This window comes from Tiliqua scincoides, chromosome 5 (genome assembly GCF_035046505.1).
Source record: "Tiliqua scincoides isolate rTilSci1 chromosome 5, rTilSci1.hap2, whole genome shotgun sequence".
Lineage (NCBI taxonomy): Eukaryota > Metazoa > Chordata > Lepidosauria > Squamata > Scincidae > Tiliqua > Tiliqua scincoides.
Genome location: NC_089825.1, coordinates 78,536,632 through 78,543,242, shown reverse-complemented (window position 1 = coordinate 78,543,242; position 6,611 = coordinate 78,536,632).

The following is a 6,611-nucleotide window of genomic DNA, read 5'->3' as shown; positions in this document are numbered from 1 at the left end:
CAAGGTGTTTAAGTCAGGCCACAGCTTGCCTTACCTAGGTATCATCACAGTCGTGGCACCAAAATCTGATGCTTTTCAATAAACCTACCTACTAATGAATAGGATCCATTGTTATTGATGACGGGAAGGTGGTATGTTTGGAGTATGTGTATGTTAATCTGTGGAGGAGAAAGAGACAGAACTAGAGGCCCAGAAGTGTTTCAAGGGGAACTGTCATTGCAAAGCAACTCTCATCATAATCCAAACAGATGCATGAGCCAGCGCAGTTGCCCCTGCACCAGCTCAGAGTGCTATAAAGTACTGTAAGCATGCTATAAAGCACGTTTGCAACTACTTGTGAGCCAGCAACACTGGCACAAAGGTCTGTGCCAGCTTGCTGGTGATGCATTCAGGAGCAGGATGGAGCAGGTAGGTTCACTCCAGACTGTGCAGGGTTGTGGGGAGGGTGGTGGGGAGGCAGAAAGGGAGAATTTCAGGGAGGGCAGAACAGGAGTGGATTGGGCCTGGGAGGGGGCAGGATCGGCAGAGCCCTCCTCTGCCTTATCTTAACCCCCCTCTCAGCGTTATACCAGGAGGTGCAGATCCAAATAAATAGCTGGGGCAGATCCAAGAAGCTCCATAAGGCAGGCTGCAGCTCAACATGGGGTAAGTGGACAAATATCCCCTTACCCTGAGGAGACCTCTATTTCCTGCAGGCTGTGCCAGTGCAGGTCGCCCATCTCACCAATGCTGTAGATTGATTTCTATCATATTCTAACTAGTTCAGATCAAGACTGAGGCATACACATTGTAATTGAACAGATCATGTTCTTGCAGCTGCAGGTCAAAAATCCACTGCTTGAATATATTTTCATCACAATTTCCCTGACTTTCCCTGACTTCAGACCAATTTCCCTGACCAATTTCCATTTCCCTGACTTTCCAGAAAGTGGCAACCCTGATGCAGGTCATGTCTTGTGTGATCCCCGAGGCATTTGGTGGGCCACTGTGAGATACAGGAAACTGGACTAGATGGGCCTGTGGCCTGAACTAGCAGGGCTGTTCTTATAATGTGGGAAGGGGCTGGTTGTCTACTGTCTCTTCCCCCCCCCCCCAGCCTTTTAGGCTAGAGTTGCCCATTTTCTGGCAGGACATTTGTGCCTTTAAGAAGTGCAGAACAGGCAGAAATTCCCTAGCATAGAACTCTAATAGTGAAAACTGCCTCTGTTTAAATTTTACCTGTGAACAGCTCTTTAAAGGCACAGGCCCTCTGTAAGAAATGAAATGCTGGGAGCTCCATATGGCACTATTTTGTTCAGTACAAAGATAGGATCAGGACACATTTTCCCCTGCATGTTTGAGACAGCCTTCAAAAACTGTATCTGCCTTGTGGCTTTGAATTTCAATACCCAGTTCCGGACCACCTCACTGCACACATAATCTTGTTTCACATTCCCTGGGAGCATTAAGGACCTAACGCAAGCAGCAAGCAAGCATCCAGCGGTCCTTGTTCATCCCCTATCCGCAGATTTCCTTTTGGAAGACTCAGCAGATAGGTTATGTTCAAATAGGCCATAGAGCTGAAAAGGAAGTATCACTCAACCCCTGTAAAATTTCACTTGTAAAGCTGGGGTCCATCTCCCCCTTGCCTTCCGCTGTAGTGTGTGAGTTAGCTGGCTATCTTGAATCACTGAGCTATTCATTTTTCTACCATGTCCTGCTTCCCATTGTATTCTTGTTGTCCACTGTGATCAAGGTTGATCAGTGGCAGAGTGCGGCTAGTTTTGCCTCATTGCACTATTTTGGACTCTAAAGCCTTTAGGCACCTTCCTAAAAGATGGTTGTATTATGCTCCATTAAAACAGCAAAATTTATGCATTGTGGTTCACATAAATGGGTGAGGCAGTGGTGTTCTAACAAGTGCTGGCAGCCATTCTAGCAACTTACAGAACCACCATGGGTCTTGCCATGATGAATCAATACATGATGTGTACAATGCAAAATAAAGAGTGCTGATGGGAATGACACTGAAGGACAGAGGAGTGGCAGAAGATGGAGAAGTAGTGGACATTGGGATGTTTCAATAGTGACATTTTGCAAAAGATCCAGGGGAGTTTGGTTTGGAAGCACGTTGCAGTACAAAGAAAAAAGAGTGACAGAATTTGGTATAAGTTTAGACCAGGGGTGTCCAAAGTTTTTGGCAGGAGGGCCACATCAGTTCTCTGACACTGTGTCGGGGGCTGGGGGGGAAAGAATTAATTTACATTTAAAATTTGAATAAATTTACATAACTTTACATAAATGAATATATTAAAGATGAACCTATATGAATGAATGAGGGTCTTGCAATAGCTCAATGCCTATAAAAGGCCTTGCACAAAGCAAGGCTGGCCTTTCCTATGCTGCCACTGCTGCATCACAGATGTGAAAGAGCAAGCAGTGGAGGGAGCTGTCATCCCACAGCTCACACGAGAGGTCAAACAGTCGCCCTCACGCTGAGAGAAGTTGTGTTGGGCCAGTGTGGGCTTCAATAAATCTCCGGAGGGCCAGAGGCTCATTGGAGACTGTGGGCTCCCTGAGGGCCGCATTGAGAGGCCTCAAGGGCCACAAGTGGCCCCCGGGCCGGGGTTTGGGCACCCCTGGTTTAGACTAATAAAAAAAGAATAGGACAAGGATACATGCTAGTCTTACAGTTTAAAAAAAAAAACTACCCTAAAGGCTATTCATTCCATTCTGGGGCTTCAAGACACTTTAAAAGTCTCCTGGAGGGGAGGGTGAGGTCAGGGCACTCATCAGCTTCAGTTTGAAGCAAAGCAGAATTCTCCTGCTTGTCAGAGAAGGCACGAAAGTGAGCTAACAACAGAAAGTGTGTCTTTCTTAGCAGAGCTTTCCATTAAGACATTGTGAGTACAGCACAGGAGGCAGATCAGGCTGGGTTGGGGGGCAGGCTCAGCCCACACCAAATTCTAACACCCGCCCCTGGCCTGAGCAGCCTTACACAGGCAGCTCAGATTTACACCATCAAATTAATTGGTATGGATCTGAGTAGCCCCATAGGGGTGGCTGGGGCTGCTCAGGGTAAGGGGGGAAAAAACCCTTACCCCAGCTTGCCTCCAGTCTGTGCTAATCTGTGCTGGATAAAGTGCAGGCAGATTGGGCTACCCAGCGTGGGCTGCCTGGATATTCTGGGATATAGTGCTGAAGTTATGGAATTACAGGATGGCCATTACAGGATGGCCTTGAGAGTCTAGAAATGGCCTAGATTAGAAAATGAGAGTTACAGAGGAGAACCAAAGGTCATCCAACCCAATACCTCCTCTCTCCCACCCCCTGCTACTGATTAACATGCAGATGATCCATTCTATGGACAGGTAAAGCAAAAGATAACTTCCCTTGTTCAATGCACGGCCTGGAATGCATGACAGGATATGGCATCTGGAAAGTTCCATTTTTAAAAGTCCAGCAAGCTTTCAGTTGTCATGTCAAGGGAGAAGATAGCAGACCTGTGCAGGTTCAAAGCTTGAGAAAGTGACTGCTTCACCTTCCCCACCAGCCTTTTTATTGGAATTGCATCCTTTTGTTCACTTACTTTTTAATGAGCCCACCTGACAAAGCTAACTAACCATTGCAATCCAGCCTCTAGATGACTTTTTGAAAACAGGGGGCATGGGGATTGTTCTGCCTTTGCACAGAATGGCAGCACCAAGCTTCCGCACTTAGGCGGGCACAGCACAATCAGTCTGGCTTGCTTTCCCTTACAACTTTGCATTTGCAGCTTGCCTTGGTGTTTTGTTTTTTTTAAGAAATATTGTAAATGTCCATAACTTCTTGTACTGAAGACCAAACTGCAGCAATAAAAATACGTTTGTTCTTCCCACAGTACGGGTGGCTCCTTGCAAATGTCATACAATTTATTTTCCCCAAAAAAGCGCTATGTACAAAGGAGGTGTATGCAGTCCAATGTGCAACTGTGCATGATACAAGAGGGGCAAGTGAGAAAGAGCATTGAGACAACATGTTTAGAATGACAAGGACATGCAGATACAGTTGGTCTTCTGAGAAAGGAAGGTGATGTTCCCAATGCAGATACATACTATTATTAACTGTATTTATATACCGCTTTTCAACTAAAAGTTCACAAAGCGGTTTACAGAGAAAAATCCAATAAATAATGGCTCCCTGTCCCAAAAGGGCTCACAATCTAAAAAGATGCAAAAAGAACACCAGCAGACAGCCACTAAAAAAGACACTGCTGGGGTGAGGTGGGCCAGTTACTCTCCCCCTGCTAAAAAGAGGAACACCCACTTGAAAGAGTGCCTCTTACCCAATTAGCAGGGGTTACCTTCATGAGTGCAAATCCTGGAAACAGAGAATGACATGACATGGTGATGCAAAACATCAGTTGCCCAGTCTCCCCAAACAATGGGTACCGTCAACTGGGTTGCTGAAAAGGGCTGAAAGCAAGTTTCTTCTCCACCTTCCAGGAGTGTTTGGGGGGGGGGATGTACAATCCTATACACACTTACCTGGAATTAAGTCTCCTTGCACTCAGTGGAGCTTACTTCTGATTAGGCATATATAGGCTTATGGTGTTAGGGACCTGGTTGCCTCTTTCACCTTTTAGTTCTTTTAATCCCAACCAACAACTGCTCACTGGAAGAAGAAGGGCTCTCAAATCAGAAGCTATGAATTTGAATGGGGGTCCTGCAGACAAGTGAGCAAAGCCAGTTTATACCTTATTAAGATGGTTAGGATGGCTCTATGTACACAAAAACTGATCTTTGTTGAAAACTGACATTGATCACACACATTGGCTGTTCAGGGTGCAATCCTAACCAACTTCCCAGCAGCAAGGTAAAGGCAATCCAACTCCAAGGTAAGGGTCTCCAAAGGGTACAAACATTCTCTTACCTTGATGAGGCCTCTGTGGCTGCCACCCAACTGCAGGATGCAGCACATGCCCCAATGACACAGCTAAGTCAGTGCTGGAAAATTAGTTAGGATTTGGGCTAGTTTCCCAGTACTAATGCTACTCTTAAAAGAGGTAATGCAGTATTTCAAGAAATGCAATCGCATTAGAGAAAGAAACAAAGTTCTTTTATGTTGAGTAATTTATCAAGAAAAAATATATGTTTTTAGGCAATAAGTACTTTTATGTTTTGATCAGCTTAACTATTGATGCAGATCTTGACTGTACTATTTTGGGCTCAAACTTACCATGATATTGCTATGCAAGTGCAAAAGGAACTCGGTCTTGTAAAGAAGCATGGGAAACTTATACAGTATATTCAATATATCCAAAATCTTGTTATAATACGAACAGACCACCTTTTTAACATCTTACCCATTGGTGCAATCATTGTAGACACAACTGGGCATTTTCAATATCAAAATCAATGTCACAGTTACTGTTACAGTTTTTATTAAATAAATGTTAAATCAGACTTTTGTGGTTGTGATAATTGTAACTTAAATATCCTGCAACTTTTATGCTGTTCTTTCTCTACTATTGAAGATTTGTATGTTAACAGGATATTGCTTGCTAGATGTTGGGCAAATTCCTATTAAGAACATAAGAAATGCCCTGCTAGATCCATCTAGCAGGTCCATCTAGTCGAGCATCCTGTATCTCACAGTGGCCCCACCTGATGCCTCAGGGAGCACACTAGGTAACAAGGTATATGTACCTGTACTCCCATCCATCTAGCATTCAGATATAGCCTACTTCTAGAACCAGGAAGTTGCATATACCCATCTTGGCTTGAATACCGTTGGCTATGAACAGAGACTTGTATTTAAACAATTTACAAAAATTAAAACAATCACAAAGAATGCACAATGGTATTCTTTAAAATCACACTCACGCTTATTTTCAGTTTTCTTTCAAAATTATTTCAGAATGTATATCTTTCTTAAGTCATGAGCAGTGGCGTCACTTGGGTTCACATCACCCGGCATGGGATGCCAGTGTGTCACCCCCCATGCAGTGGGTGGGGCAACACCCCAGGTGGTGGGCATGGTGATGTACCATCACTCCGTCCCCATTGGTATTTTGGCCGTACCTTTTGATAGAACAAAGAGAACACATTCTGCATGAAATTACGCATTGATTGATGATATATAACATGATGGTATTATTCTTCCAAACTGTGATTTTAGTGATTTTGGTGTCACCCCAGGGTGTCAACTTACCAACACCTTATTGCAGCAGTTCTCAAACTTTTAGCACTGGGACCCACTTTTTAGAATAGCAATCTGTCCAAGACCCACCAGAAGTGATGTCATGGTGGAAGTGACATCATCAAGCAAATTAAAATAAGTATAAATAAAGTAAAACAAATAATTAAATAAGCAGAAGCCAGCCCTTGTCCACCAAGTGAATTTCCTCTGTAGCCTGCTTGCAATAACATCCCCCCCTCCAAAATCAGTAAGGTTTTCAGCCCTACCCAGTGCCCAGTTCAATTTAAGAACTTCTGCTTAAACCAGATCACTGTCAGGATCCACCTGGCTTTGCAAGTCTCGAAAAGGTTCACCTTATCAGCTGAAGCCTCTGTTTTGATCCATTTTAGTGGGGGGGGGGGGGAGCTGCCTTCTGGAGTACATGTTTAGCTGCAGGTGCATAGGATCAGGAC